A 16,681-nucleotide genomic window follows, 5' to 3' on the forward strand; every position below is an offset into this window, starting at 1 on the left:
TCTTACACGACCGCATTGATAATTGGCCAATAGAGAAGATGATATTGAGCCCAGGTCATATCGGCTTCAGACGTGAGTGCTCGATGTGGTAAGTCTATGTCAACCTAGAAATTTGTATTCAACTAGTTCGATGTCAGAAAAAATATGCGTCCTTATTGACTTTGCATATCACTAAAGCATAGGACAGTGTAGAATATGTAAGCCTAGCAAACGCGTTTCAGAATGCAGGTCTGCAAAATTATTTTGTTGTTTGGGTTTATGAATTCTTCAACAGCAGGCGATTTTTCCGCTATCAACGCGGATTGTCTTGATTAACGCATAAGCGGTCAAGAGGTCTAGAAAAAGGATCAGTCCTATCGCCATTGCTGTTTAATGCCTTATACAGTACTCAGTACTGTACCTTCGCAACAGGATGTGCATGTGTACGTACACGCCGACGACATCACATTTTCTGCTGCATCTGTAAATTTAAATGCTTTTGTGCCTAACTCCACAATCCTATATGAGTAGCCTAGAATTGTGACTTGGTAGCATTAACAGTGTTGGTCCAACTGCGCCATTTGCGTCATTTGGTTGCAATTCGACTTGCCTGCTTATGGCTCAAGTTCAATTTGCGCCAACTGCGCAAAAGTGCGGTATTTTCGCGTTTTCACGGTAATGAAATGTTTTCAGTAATGTTTGTCAGTGACCGATTTTCGGGACACCCCATTCTTCAGAGATGCCCGATATTTCGCATGCCTTCGCGACACCGCTACAGTACCTCATAGAGTCAATTTATGAGAACGTCTGAAATTACAGACGCGAAAACCCGTCACCGTCCGATTTTCCGGACTTTTTTTGCCATGACCGCAGGTCGGAAACGGCATTGATCGGAACCACCACCGTCGCCATTTTGATAATCTCTTGGCCTTAAATTGGTACTCTCGCCCGCAGATCCGCTAGCAGTAGTAGCCACCACTGCGGCAACGCTAGGCCTAGCTACTTCGACGTTCGTTAACAAGCTTCTTGCTGTTGGTGCTCTTCATTGAAGCAGTTCGTCGCTGTTAGCAATGGCGCCGACTCCGCCTTTGTAATCCTTGCCAATGGCTTCGAAGCTCGGAAGCACACGACGCGTTGAATAATGCCGGTTCCTGAAAGTCAGCTTCGCCTAAGTACACCTTTGTTACGCGATGAAGCACACGCGAAGTATTGCAGAGAAGCAAACCAGAAGTGGGAAGAAGCTGTTGTCACCGGACAGAGAATGTATCCCTTAATTATATACGCATGCAGTCGCCGTCTCCTGTCACATTTGGAGTACCGATACGCCTAACAGTTGTACTGGCAGGCCTTCAGAGTTATTTCGGACGATTTGAGCCCTCGGGGTAGTAAAAGGTGGTGCTTCGAAAAGTCGGTCGGGTACGGGCGACAAAAGGTAACGGTTTGACGGCGAATCCTCCAAACTTGTGACGACGGCGACTCCTCATCGCCTTCAGAACCCCAAACTTCTACGGTCTTGCTCCTCTGGATTTAGGCACACACTGATGCCCCGCTCGCGGGCAACGAGCCGGCCCACGCCATGGCTCGAGTTCTCACACGCCGAGCTGCCGCGGATTATGTGGACGCCGCCTCCGCCCCCGAATGCTGGGCATCGGATCTGGCGTATCGGGACACTACGGCAAAAATGCAGCAAGAAAAATCACAGTGGGCGTGGGGCGATCGCCTAACCACGTTGAGAGACCTCACCCAACACTACAGACTCGAAAGACGCACATTCCTGCCACCGCACGATAAATTAAGCAAAAACGAGGCCGTAACTTTACGCTTGCTCCAGACACGCACCTACCCTAGCCCTGCCGTCTTACATCACTGCTACCCGGGTTAATATCCAGCAGATGCGTGTAAAGCTTGCGGACAGAGAGCGACGCTGCGACACATGCTCTGGGAATGTGCCGGCAACAATGGTGCGGAAACCAGCTCGGTTCGCGACGCGTCCATAATCGCTGCAGCCGTTCCGACGGCGGGCGCCACCGGGGACCTCCTCCATCGGCGTCGCCGCCACAGGGAGGTGGCTCTCAAAAGTTCAGAGTTGGCAGACCTACTCTGACCGAATCCACGGACTTCGAGCCGCCGCCTTAGGCCACGACAACAAAAAATGCTGGACCATTCCTTAGTAAAGTTTCTTCTTCTTCTTCATATCTACCGAATCGACTCATATCTATTCACAGAGGCCACATGACAAACGGGAAGCCAACAAACCGCCTCACAACGAAAGTGAGTCTACAGGATGGCACGAACATTGTTCTCGACCGCCATCACCATCTTTGCGAAATACCGTACGGAGGCACCTCACCTTGGCGCTGTTCATAGACACATAGTCTCTTGTCGAGCTTCTGACGTTGTTACTGGGCGTAATAGAAACTTTGTCAAGTGAATTAAACATATCAAAGCACATCCGTCATTTGGAAAGAACATAAGACATTGGCCATCACTTTTTTTCTATTTCCTATCAGCTTCAATTGTTCCAGCTCATTTGTAATATTATGTCTGTCTTGTGCCCAGGCGCGTATCTTTGTTCTCGTTAGCCTGAAAAATTTTATTTAATTGTTTACAAAATTAAGTTCCTTGCCTACTCATATAGAAATGGTTTCAGCACACCGTGCACGGTATACCTTCCGTGGGAAGGCAGGCTTAATTGGTTGCTGTGGTCTTTGTGACTTGCTTCATTGTTGAACACCACTTAATGATTGCACAGTAATATTAAGCTTCGCCAAATGGCTACGTTTTACACCTGCGTTACTCCAAGTGTTCCAAAAGGACCCATTTTTCTGCTTCGTAACTTCTCCAAACGCCTGGTGTCACTGCTCTGAGACTGCTCCAGAACGGCATTCTTCCTGCTGCAAAGATTGCTCCAAATCCTGAATAGGCTGGACCACTATTGCATTAACCTCTCTCTTAACAAGAGAAAAAGCGCCATCCTAATATTCCCTCAAAGCCTTCCTGTGAAAATTTCCATTCTTTATCGGGAAGAGAGTATTCCGCAGGTAAATTCCCCTAAATATTTGGGTGTAATGTACACTGAGAAGCTAAACTTGAGTTCGTGTATAGAGCATACTACCTCAACTGGAGCATGCTCAGTAGGAATGCTGCATAGACTTAGCAGCAATCGATCAGGATTGCGTCGGTATGCCCTCATTATGATCTATTGCATATATGTTCGCCCAATAATAGAGTTCGGCTGCGTTTTGTTTCTTGGCGGACCTGCACTCAAAATTCGTTCTCTTGTTCTTTCAGAACAAGAGGCATTACTTTTATGTCTTGGGCTTCCTAATTTTGTCGCTAATGATATTTTATGTCTAGAAGCACGCCTGCATTCTCTTGCGAATTCATATTCTAACACAAACTTTCTTAAAGCTATACGAATCACCACAGAGGAGGTCGCAATATATCTTCATTAATGACTCGGCCTCATTTTTTAACAATCAGTGGTATCGCTCACGTTTCCCTCAAGTTGTTTTCGTGCAGAAACTGTTGGACCCAATGAATGTTCACCTATTGCGAGGTGGTGTTAGTAAATTCCTGTGTTCCGATCGCTAAAATTGAAATCGATATTTTGTAAGCAATGTTAAACATTCGCCCTATCAGTATCTGAATAATGCGCGTAATTTGGAAGACTACCTTACACACCTGGATACTGATGCTGCTCGAGGCAGCACTTGGGTCAGGAATCCACCAAGCCTATCGACGAGTACGTCCCGTGATCAGAATGAAGGAAAAAGGGTTTGTTTTACATTATTCACACTGGCTCCAGACATGGAAGCTCACTCCATGCAGGAGCATATAAACGCCTGAGCTCACATCGGGAAACGTCAGCCATCACCCTCACTGCACCAAAGGTCTACGGTTTTAATACCGTCGTTTTCCCTAGGTGAGTAGACTAGGGAATCTGATGACCGTGTCGCGGCCAAGCACAATTGTCGAATCGTTCGCAATATCCTGCCCATGATATCGCACCAGTCTGTCGAACTCCGCCTCCGACTTTGTACCTTCGCCCCCGCATATTTAGCAAGCGCGTAGCAATCTGGAAATCGGAGGTCGAAGCCGTTCCCAGGGTAGCATTCGACGTTGGGCCTTTTCATCATTAGTTCAGGTTGTAAGGTGCTGGTGGTGGGGTCTTTTGTTGACCCGTCAACTGAACTGGCGTCAACGCTGCGTCGACTTCTGTATGGGCGCTGATAAATGGTGGTGGCGGGGGGGGGGTGGGGTGTTGTGTCGTGGTAAACGTGTAATTAATGCCCTTGGCAGTGTTGAGACGTAACATTACAAAGACCGTTATAGGAACTGAAGCTTCCGTCTGTGATGGGAAGGCAGGTGTGGGCATTGTATCACTATATCTACTTTGGTCTTTTTCCATTCGGCTGCCTGACTTCACACCTTTCCTTTAGGCGGAATTATTGGCTATTGTCTTAGCTTTACGCAAGTTACCATCATCTCTGTCATCAGCCGTAAATTTAACCGATTGTCTGTCTGTATGTCGGTGTCTATTCTTCCCTAACCACGTTGAAATTGTCAGATTCATTAGAAACTGTCTATTCTCTCGTCTCAAGACGTTTACCTCTCGGTCGTTTAGTGTGGGTGCCAGACCACATAGGTTTAGCCTTTAATGAATATGCAGATGCACTCGTAGTAGCATCCCACAATGGTCGTATAATTTCTATTTTACCTACGTCAGCTGTCATCCCTGCGGCGTGACTCGGAAAATATACTACTACAAATAACTTCGCGCAATCATCGTTGTCAACATATGATTTCCCGCATCTAGATTATCCTTGGAAGAAATGGTGCTCCACTAGAAAATTGAAGTAAATGATTGCGAGACTAGGCTGCTGAGTCCCCCACTGAACATTTGCCTCCATAGATCTGGCCTGGCTAAATCACCTTTGTGTCCTTTATGCAAAGAGAGTAAATCTCTGCAGCACTTATTTTTGACATGCCACCGGTTTATTGTTCATACGATAAATTTTTTGGAAGAAGCCTTCCTAAACCGTCGCTTGAATTCGACTTTTCCAACAGTTCTTTTCTTTGGTTCTAGTATGCTGGGTTACAGCCACAGGAACGTTTGTGAAGCCCTCTGCATCTTTTTGCGTGAGACAAATGGAATTGCATGCTAAAATTCTAATATTAATACTTATTGCGCTCGCATAACCTTTGTAATGCCCAGATATTTGATCATTTATATCTGAAACCGTAGACAATTTAAATTCCATTTTCAAGATTCTTATTTCATCTCACTTTAAAAAAAACGGATAACAGTTTTTTTTTGTTCTGGTGGTGGTGGTGGTGGCGTTTCAGCAGGCGGGTTTAGTCTGGCATACATAGCCGGCAATTTTTCCGCCTGAAGCCTGCTGTCAGTGTCACTGTGTGCGTCACGAGGTGTCGAAGGGCCCCTTGTATCGCATGAATCTTTGGCGCTCTTACTTTTGGGACACATGTTAGTGCCCGGCGTGCAAGAGCGTCAGCTTTCTCATTTCCTTCAATTCCTGCGCGGGATGGGATCCATTGAAATTTTACGTTAAATCCCTCGCTCATTAAAACTTTGATCAGTGGCAGAGATTGCCTTGTAAACTTGTCTCGAGGCAGGCTATGGTGTAATCGTTGTAACGATGATTTTGAGTCCGTCAGCAACACGACGCCACGTGCGGAATAAGTGCGTAGTTTTCGCAAGGCCGCAGTAATGGCGGCACTTTGTAGCGTTGTAAACGACGCTACGCGATCCAGGCGGCCTGACCATGGAACATAAAGGGAGGGTATGCAGAATGCCGCTGCGCAGCTGTCTGTCTGTGCACACACTGACCCGTCTTTGTACACTTGTAAGTGGCTTTGAAATGCTGTGCTCAAGTGTTCTAACACAAGAAATTTTCCTTCAGCAGTTGAAATGGTGCGTTTCACCGGTAAGTAGGGTACACTGAGGCTGCACGTAACATCAGAAAAATACCACGGTGCTTCAATACGAGACCATTTAGGCCACTCCCATCGTAAAAATCGAAAGGTGTTCAGCGCCGCATGGAAATGGGAGCGAGTCCTTGCTCTTAGCCGCTGCAGAAGCGCCGCGCCGGCGGAGACTCGCCCAGCCTTAATAGCCGCGTCATCGAAGGCTGAGAAGCAAACAGGCAGAGTGGAAGAGACTCCGCTTGATTATTAACTTTCTTGTTCGAAGCCGCCTGAGGAACTCCCATCGCCAAGCGAAGTCCCTTTCTGTGCACTCCCTCCAAGCGCTCGAGTTGGCTTGGTCATGGTGATATCAGCGGCAGCTGATGAAGATTGCGGCTTTTTATTAATGCAGCGTTCAGTTTAAGCATGGACATAGGATTGTTTCCCCAAAGTACACCTGTCATGCGACGAAGTGCGTTGACTCTTTGCACAGATGCAGCCACTACATTTTGAACTGCGTGTAGCCATATAGCTTGCTGTCGATGGTGTTGCCCAGGACTCGAACACTAGTTGCATGGAGAATTGGATGACCTCTAATATTCAGCGACAGGCGAGTTGACTTGCGCCTCACTCCAGGGAAAAGCATGAGGGCAGAATTTTCCGCTGATACAAATAGGCAAAGCGTCGATAAGTGACGATCGATGACAGAGATTGCGCCCTGGGCTATCCGTTCCAAGCGTTTGTGCTGGTACCCCGAGATCCAAATGCAGATGTCATCTGCGTAGATGGACATTTCAACAGCCGTCCAGCCTACTTTCAGTGCGTCTGGAAGGGTGGCCATGGCAAAGTTAAAAAGCAAGGGAGACAGGACATTTCTTTGTGGGACGCCGAGGGAAATGCGTCGCTTTTCGCTCATTGTATTTCCGAGCTTAACCTGAACATGTCGCTCGCTAAGAAATTCATGGACGAATCGAATAGATTTTCCAGAGACACGCAGGGCTTGGAGACCGTTGATGATGCCAGTATGAAGCACACAGTCATATGCTTTGGCAACGTCCGTAAATATGGCGAGTGTCGAAATGCCGTCGACGTGAAGGTGCTCGATTTTGGCTTTGTAAGCCCAAGACACTCTCCTGAGCACTCAACTCTGGGCTTAATCCGGTCATACACGATGGCAGTCTATTTCCTTGCTCCAGATACCAAATTAAACTCGTGCATATTTCCATCAACTTTGATACGCATGATGTTAGCGATACTGGCCGATATGAGGCAAGGTTAGCAGGATAATTTCCAGACTTGAGCACTGGCACCACCCATGCTGTCTTCCACGCTTCTGGGATCTCTCCTTTGCTCCACACGCGATTAACTATGCCCAGAAGAGCTCGCCTTCGCTCGTATGGTTGACTTGCCATCGTTCGCCACGGATAAGTCAGCAGCATCCGCGGTGACGACAAGTTCTTTGCCGCGCAAATCTACAATCTTATCTCCCCAAAGCGAATGATGTGCGTTAAAGTCCCCACAGATTATTCTAGGCGAGGGGCCACGAATGCAAATGTCCTTTAGAAACGACTCCATGGAGACTGTCCTTCATGGACTTGCATACACCGACACTACACTGAGTTTTCGATTTTGGCACACTTGCACAGCGGCGACTTCCAAGGAAGTAAAACAAAGGTCTTGCACTGGAAGGGTGACGTAAAGTATTTCGCGCCTGATGTATATCATTGCATCATCAATTTCCGACTGGTCGGACCAGTCGATATCTGCGTTGTGTACAGCAGTCCGAGTTCGCCATATACTATGCAGTATATACGTGCTTGATCGAGGGTTGCAAGAATGACCAGAATGATCTGCAGAAATGCTATAAAAAAGTCAAAAAGATCAGATGTGGCGAGAGAAAAAAAGAAAGGAATAAAAAAAACTATTGGAAGGCGATTTCAATTTCTGGTTGACGTAGATGAAAAGTGACATATTGCAGAGCGAGTTGTGAGTGAGGATGATGTGTATTTTGAGACGCGCGCTCAGCGTCTCAACAACACTCTCTCAGAACGCTAGCTGTCACGATGGAACAATGCGAGAACTCTCCCCTTACCACTGGTAGTATCGGTGCTGCACAGTTGTACCACCAGTACCACTGGTACCGGTACCACCCCGAACACCTGTACCAGCTACGTCTCCGCGATGGGCCCAAGAAAGGTGCTAGAAACACGTTAGAAACAGACATACCTGATACTAAAAATTGGTGGTAAAAACTAACAAGGAATATTGTTTCAATTAACATACGCTCTGCACCTGAGTAAGCAGCACCTCTCGGAGGGAAAGAGCGTGACCGAGGTGGCTCAAGGTGCCTGTCGATCACTGTATCACGCGACAGCTACATAACACATTGCGTTGCGCGCATACTAAACATGGGCATTGCTGCTGAGGTGCTGTGCGCATACCGCACGTGGTGCGAAACGTACAGTAAAATTCAAGCTAAATATATCGTAATTTCATTGCGCGCCCACAAATGCCGACAATGTTCCCGTCGGTATCATTTCGCTCGCTATTGAATTAAGTGGCGCCGCTACCGGCGTTCTTCATCGCTGCAGCACGCTGTTCGCGTGCTGCGTCGTGCCATGTCGCCTCCGCGTGTTAGAACACCGTGTGAGGTGCCAGAGCGCAATGCTAAACCTTGAAAACGCCTACGAATTTCAATGCTTCACCTTCAGATGAAACTGCCAATTTTTTCTATCATCGGAGGCAAGCGGACACCACAATTAAGGGACGATAAGCGGTCGTTTCTTTATTGTTCGCTGTAAAAAGTTCCGGAAATAAAGTGTGTCAAGACAAAGAATGAAACGCGGCCTTGTTGCACAGTCCACAATTCGTACTTCAGAGGAGAAGCACATTTCTCACGAAGAGATCATTTTACAGACAACGGGGGAGTGTGATGTTGAAGAAAAATGGTTTTGCTGTCGGCGACACATAAATGACGTGGATACGCACAAAATACATCTTGACCAGATACAGACAAACACGGCAAGTTTGGCGCATCGGTAAGGAACAGCACGCACAAGCACAAGTTTTAGTGCCAGTGGCACTGAATATATATACTTTAGCGAGAATCGGGCTTGACGACCGTGACTCCCAACCATTCATTAGCGGCAAGGAGGGTGGGGGGGGGTGACTTTTGCAGGGGAGCGAAAGGAGGAAAAGGAGGCATCCGGCTCCCAAAACTTTATCAACGCATCCACGATAGCGACTGCGTGACAACGATGACATGACAACGGTGGAATAATCACGATTGATTGACGACACCATGATTACGATAAAAAGGCGAACAATAAGGAATGATTAGATGAACCGACGATGGCGTGAAACTGAAGACATGACGACAATGGAATGACGCTACTGAAGTGATGAAGATGGTAAAACGACAACGTGGCAACGGCGACATGACGATGACTGTTTGACGACGATGGCTGACGACGACTGCATAACGAGAGTCGGACGGCGAAGTTTGACAGACGACAAGGGAACGACCATGACGATGACATCACGACGGCGGTGTGAAAATGAACGCGCGACTGTTGACGATGTTTGCGTGACGATGACGGCATGACGGGAATGGGGTGACAAAGCTAGAGTAAAGACGATGCAACGAACACTACGGCATCACGACCACGAGCACGTTCCTGGCGGCCCAAATGTGCTATTAGACAAAGGCCACTATATGTCAAAGGCCACTGGCACAGTGGAAAGGTCACTGGGATAAAAGGTCACTTTGGAAAAGGTCAGTGGGCCGGGGTAGAAGATGTGACGATGATGAGATGACGAGAGTGAGATAACGTATAGCTGGAGTGAGCGCTCACAACTGAAGTAGGGCTGATGTAGGGGCGAGGTGTTGAAATACTGTTCAACAATTAGGTACCCGACTTGGAGCATGGTTTGAAGTGAAGTGCAAACATTATAGGTGACCCGCGTTGCGTTGTGCATCCTTTTCCTGGTTTCAATATGATGGTCGTTGTTTAATAGGTGTGAAGGTTTATGCAGTAAACGCGAAGGTTTCTATAGAAACATTCGCTAACAGAGCCCGCGTTCCTTTAACAAATAGTCTGTTGCTCTGCCGAATTTACTTTTTTTTAAATGTTTCTGTTGGCATAAAGGTTAATAACTAGTACGTCTAGAATATTCTGAAAAGAATCAATGCATGTCTATACACTGCCAGGTTTTGTGCTTCATGCGTCTGTGTCGCGAGATTCAGGGCATATAAGGAGCGCTTATTCTGGTGCTATAGCTTATCCTTTATTTTTCGTTTTCTTTTTTTGTCGATAGATAGAGATGATGACCTATCTTGTCTTGTATCCTAAACAGTGGCGCATACCAACTATGGGTGATTGGCCAAGAAGCAGGCGGTTTTCCGTCCGCTTAGAAGTAAAGCAAAACTAGATTTGGCTAGTAGAGCGTGGAACTATAGGACTGTAATTTAGAAGTGTAATAAAAATATTGTTTAGAATATTGATAAAATAAGTTAACGTAAATAAATAAAATGATAGAAATTATTGATAGTTTTAGAAATTCAGCAAGTTAAGTCTTTTTGTCTCTCTAATAAAATTGTAAACTGCAAGAAAAGCATCCCTGTGGCTGGATCCCAGTGAAGCCGCCCCAAAAGAAAAAAATGGTTGGCGAGGTTAGCGATATCCCAAGTTTGATAAATGAGTTGTCTAATAGTTCTTTTTGTCTTATAAAGCAGCGCCACGAGAGAAAGTAATGTTCGATAGTTTCAGGTGCACTGCATAAAGAACATAGGGGGTACATAGCGAAACCAGACCTGTGTAGTAAAAATTGGGAGGAGGTATACGACATCTCAGTTTTGTAGAAGAAACTTTCATTTGCCTTGAAGGACACCGATCATTATACCATGGGAAGCCAAGATGGTGGAATTCAATAGACGGTGTTAGCATGGACATTGCAGAGTTTTGCCATATAGAGAAATTTCTGTATAGCCGCGGTGACAAGCTGATGTCGGCACAACAGATATGATAGGGCCGTTGAGGGATGCTCGTGTGAGTAAATCAGCCATTTCGTTCATGTTTAACCCACGATGTCCTGGTAAACAAAGCAAACATACTTCCGTAAGTACGGAAGTACCATCGAACGAAATGTTCTTTGAATTCTTGAACATAAAGATGCAGTAAGTGCTGCATATACAGATAGCGAGTCGCTCACAATAACAGCTAATGGGTCATTTTGGGGGAGTGTTCCTAATGTTAATATAATCGCTAATTATTGTGCCTGAAATATGGGTGTGAAGTCGGGAAGACGAAGGGAGTAAGACCATTGAAGATATTCAGAGAAGATCCCCACTCCTGCCTTCTCATTGCACACAAAACCGTCGGTAGATATTACATTGTCTGTTCCATCCTCAGGTTGTTTTCTTTCTTCTCTTCGGTAACTTTCTTTCGTTATTCATGACATAGTGAAGAAGAAAAATTACAGCGATAAAGCATTGTTTCCACTGAGAACCATGGCCAATCCACCCCTCGTGAGTACGTGCCCAAATTTGAAGGAAGAAGCAGAAGAAGAAACAAGCAAGCTGAACATAGATGTTGAGATATTTTCGCTGTTCGGCAGGGGCAAGACATGTCCGACGCGCGTTAGCTCGAAATAAAAATTGAAGTATTCTCATGAATATTTTAACGAGTGCAAGATACTCTGAAAATCGTTAAGAGTAATGCAAAAAGCATACCGAGTCATCGACGTATTTAAGAGATAAGTTGGAAATTAGTAAAGTACATAATGAAGGTAGAGTATCTTGAGATGAAGTGACGCAATAATGCGCCGATTTCTGCCCTAGTGAATTACGCTAACGTCCAACTATTGAATATCCAATGGAACTTCAATGAAAAAGGCAAAAGAACATGAGAGGTTTGCAAACGCTTCAAGAACGTGCGTTGTGTGCTTCTTACGGCTAAATAATTGTCGAAACTCTGGTATAATCAATGCTGGAAATGAAATTTATTTGCCTATCCTCCTCAGTCATGTGGCAGGATAACTTATATTATGTTTGTCGGAGTTGAGGTTGAGGCGCTTGCAGGCTTCGTTCCGATCTTCACCGACGCACGTCGAGGTCAAGCCACAAACGGCGATTTTAGGGATAGCTGTCGCATGGTGAGACCGTTTCACAGATCATAATCGAATCCATATGGACATGGCCTTCCGTGGCTGGATTTTACTTGCTATTCCTTCCACGGGCGCATGAATTGCTTCAGTCGGCAGTAGCACGGACGGACTCGCACGCAAACGGTAGCAGGGATGCGGCGCAGTGGTCGCGTCTTCCTCGGCCTACCATGGCGAGACGGGACCGTCGAGTTGCTTGCGGCCTTCCGCGCCTTCGCCCGCCGAACTTTGCGTATCGGTACCCCGCTAATAGGAGTACAGCGACCGGCACTGTGGTTCTTCGATGCGCCGGCGACGGCGGCCAACGCGTGCTTTGCGGCGCGGCGTAGACGCTTTATCTCTCGAAGGGTCATTGAGCTGGTCACGGACGAAATACTGCTAGATCGGCGCTTGTGGCCAGTCTTCTTTGCGTGACAGCTCCCGCTGCTGACCGTGCGCATCTGCGATTCGCGACTGCTGCGGGACGAGCGCGGCGATGCGCTGAGACCATGCAGGGAATCCAACAACTTATCGAGCTCGTCGATGCTGGGCGAGTGACGGCGACGTTTCGGACTCTTGCCGCTGGCAGAGACGGCTCGGCTCGGCGACGATCTCCTGTGCGTTTTATCGCGATTCGCCCGCGAAACCTTGCCTGCCAGTCCCTTGCTGGTCATAGGGGCGTTGTCGTCGGCTGACGTCGGGGCATCCGCGGCTTTTGTCGCCTTTCGCGAAATCGTGGGCGCGTCCGCGGACGTGGTTGACTTTGCGGATTTCGCCCTCCTTTTGTGGTTGGCGTCGTCCTCGATGGACGTTCGGCGCATCCGTTTCGTAGCCGGTACCTCTCGAGCATAGCTGGCGCCATCGTCGGCGGCGATGGGCTGCTGCTCCGCCCGCCTGGCCTTTGGCGGGCGCGCTTCGATGTCGGTAGCCTGCTTCCTGTCCATGAGCCCGGGTGCGGTGGCTTCTCGGCGTCGAGCTCCCGTCCACGCTCGCTCCCAAGCTGCCCGACCGTCTCTAGCCCTCCTTGGCACGAAGGGGGCCAGCGGAGCCGGGCTTCGGGGCGGAACGCGAGGAGCCGGTAAGAGCGCGTCCGCTCGGGCTGTTCGAGCGCCGTTCGAAAGCACAGCGCGTGACGGCGCGTGGAATGCCGGTGCATCATCTTCCTCGGTGCCGCCAGTCCCTCTGAACTTAATTGCGGTTTATTTTGGTCTGGTTGGCGAAGTGCTTTAACTGATATATGTTATACAATAAATACTCGAGTCAAGGTGCCCTTTCTTTATGCATGCGTTAGCGTCAAGAAACCTAAGTAACATCACTTTGAGTGTACGTGAAAGATGTACAGAGAAAAAAAAAACAGGACGAGGATAAAGCTGCAGATTTTCTAATGAAAAGATCTTCGAAACAAGAGAGAGAGGCTGCAGCATATAGGGCATTAGGGACGAGAGAAGAAGAACTGATACGCGGTCTTTCGATTTCTGGGAAATGAAAAGGTCCTTCCGACACAAATAAACGTGAACTATGTGGTTCCAACACCCAGCGAATTGGCCAAATTACTGGAAGATATTGTTAATGTTATTGAATGTCGCTTAAGTAGATTTTGCCCTATCACGCTACGCCCCTATTCATTATGAATACTTGGAAGACGTTATAGTTTTGGAGCTGAAGAATGTACTAAGCTAGCTGCCTAATTCAGCGCCAGGCCCAGATGGCCTTACTACGGCAATAATTAAAACTTTCTTTAAGATATCGCCTCACACATTATTTATGCCATGGTAATCCATTCTATTAAAAATTCGTGGATTCATCTGGAATGGAGACTTGCAAAAGTAATCCCAATTAAAAACAAAAAACAAAAAAAGAAAGAACAGAACACACTTTGTCGAGTCTAAAGTTTGAAACGGCGGAAGCCTGACACCATTGCCAATGGCGATTTGTTGCGTCGGAAACATGACGGAGGCACACAATTCGTACTGTTATGTAAATGTTTGTTTGCTTATTAAATGCCTGCAACGTCGTTTACGCCTATGTCTTTCGTTTCGATGTCTTCTGAGTCCGTAATTTCAAATCTGTCATCTGGGAGGATGTCGGCTTGCAACTCATGGCCGGTGAACTCCTTGTGATTTAGTGGGTCCACATCCAGGATGGCTGCTTTGCAGCGCCGAACTGTTGCAGCGCCGTTTGTGGATGAGGAGGAGACGCATCTTCCATGGTGGTGTCGGGGTGTAGTTGGCCATCCTCATCATCCACTTCGCTCGATTGACTTGTACTTGCTCGGCTTACCGCGGCAAGATGGCGGTCGCGGCGCTTCCGAGCTTCATTTGCCTTGGTACCCGGAGATACAGAGAGTCGATTGAAACGCATTGCCTGTCGCGTCCCTGGACTCTGTGGTGTCGGACCCGCCTCGCCGCCCTGATGCATGGGACGTATATGGTCAGCCTCTTTTGAGCACCGCTTGCGTTCAGCGGCTGCCGCACGTCGCGTGTTGGGAGACACTGGTTTGGTGAGACAAGGCGTCCTTCGCACACGATACCGCAAAGTAAACTGCCGCCACCGGCGCCGCCACACTACACCCAAGCAGACGGTCGCCACGCGCGCCTCGCGACAGTGACGTCAGGCCACATAGCGGCCAATCGTGAGGCCACCTCAAGCACCTGACGACAGGGACGTTAGGGCGCATCATCGAACACAAGGCCCTCACGCGTAACGCTGAGAGAAAACTATGTGAAATATGCTCTTATAGTGTTTGTATAACTAAGTGGAGCGTAATAGAAAGAAGCCTCAATGCAGCGATCGCGCAGATTCGCAGCGACCGACTGCGCGTCTGCATGCTTGTCGGCTCACTGTTTCGCTTTATCCGCGCGCGCGTTCTCGGACCGTGCCATGAGCTTTAGGCAGCAGAATATGAGCATTTGACAATATACAAGCAACCATTGTTGCGTGGGAGCTATCAGAGCTGTTCAAAAATAACTTCATTGTAGAGACTTCGACGTCTACAGGGACTATGATGTGCCGTCGCGACGATTCAATCTTTTTTTTCTTCTAAATTATTTGACTTTTCAATATTATTTTTCGAGTTGCGTCGCACTCTATGTTTATCGGTGTTCTCAGCGCGCGATTTCCCGCTGCTCCTTTTTTGTAATCCAGTGCATTAATTCATAACACAAACATGACATATATATGCCATGCTTTTTTTAAATGTGTTTGTTACCGCTGCCTTTCCACTCCACTGAACTTGCCAGTATCTATAGCATCGACAAGTTGATAGACCAAACTGTCATAACATTAGTCGTGCAGCAGACTCGGGCGAGCGTCTCAGTGCGCGTTTTCAGAACATCGCAGACCGGGCGCCGCAGCAGAAATCTTCCTCGCGTCTGTGCTTGCTGCATACCCTAGTTGTAGCCGATGACTGTTTGCCGGTTTCATGTTTCGCGAGCCAAGCTTCACGCAGCTTCTCGTCCTGCGGCTACGTGTGAATAAGGCTGACACCGGCCTCGGTTACGTGCGTTCGGCCCTGCGGCACCGAGCAGTAGCCTACCATATTGCGCGCCTTCAAAGGCAGCCACTACCTATTGTAGTGCTTTCAAGCGTTGGAAAGGAGACACTCGAAGCGGGAAAATTTCGCCACTTAATGAGGACCGCAGCGTACGAGGGAATTCAAACTCGTTTTCAGCTCGCTTCGGCGCTCCCGAAGCAGCCGACGCGGCCGCTATGTCCACGTGATCCCTCCTAGCACGTCACGCCGACGGTGGCGCCAGCTTTTCCAGTGGTGGAGCTCGAGGCCAATAGCATCCAGGGACGAGACAAGAAGAAGACATGATACGCGGTCTCTCGATTTCTGGGAAATAAAAAGGTCATTGCGTCACAAATAAACGTCGACTATGTGGTTCCAAGACGCAGCGAATTGACCAAATTACTGGAAGGTATTGCTAAATGTCTAGAATGTCGCTCTAAATCGATTTTACCCTATCACGCTACGCTCCCTATTCATTATGAAGACTTCGAAGATGTTCAACTTTTGAAGCTGAAAAATGTGCTAAGCCAGCCATAAGGCTGTTTCACATGACGCGATTGGGGAGAAAAAAATTGTTGTGCCGAGCACATCGCAGAGCGATTTTCGCGCACAGCTTTCACATGCGTTTGCGGCAGCGCGATTTCCGTCGCAGCGATGCGCAAGGTTGCTGCCTACGTCGTTAAATAAATACAACATGAAAACTAGTCAAATATTCGAATTTTACTATTATTTTTCGGTAATAGCATAAATACACAATTGTTTAACGTTTAAAAGCGTGAAGACTTTACGACAGCTTGCAGATGCGGTGAGTGAGACGCTGCGCAACACCACAGGTGTGAGCGTGCGGCTTGTGCGTCGTCGTCGCGGTGTTTCGGTTTAGTACAATCTAGTTTCGTTGTTACTATGAAAGCCACAACTTTTTTCCTGGATGAGTATTTGCTTTCGCAGAAGAACAAGCTACTATTGAGTGTGCATGTATAAGCAGCTGGCACAAGTTGTAGCGATTAAGAGGTTGACGACGGTGGCGATCGAGTGGATACGTGCCTTATGTTGAAGTGGCGTCCTTCTCCCGACCTGAATAGCGTGCAGCTTCTCCTTTTAAATGAATTGTGTAAGCGGAAG

The sequence above is a fragment of the Dermacentor variabilis genome, chromosome 1, assembly GCF_050947875.1.
Source record: "Dermacentor variabilis isolate Ectoservices chromosome 1, ASM5094787v1, whole genome shotgun sequence".
In the NCBI taxonomy this organism is placed as follows: domain Eukaryota; kingdom Metazoa; phylum Arthropoda; class Arachnida; order Ixodida; family Ixodidae; genus Dermacentor; species Dermacentor variabilis.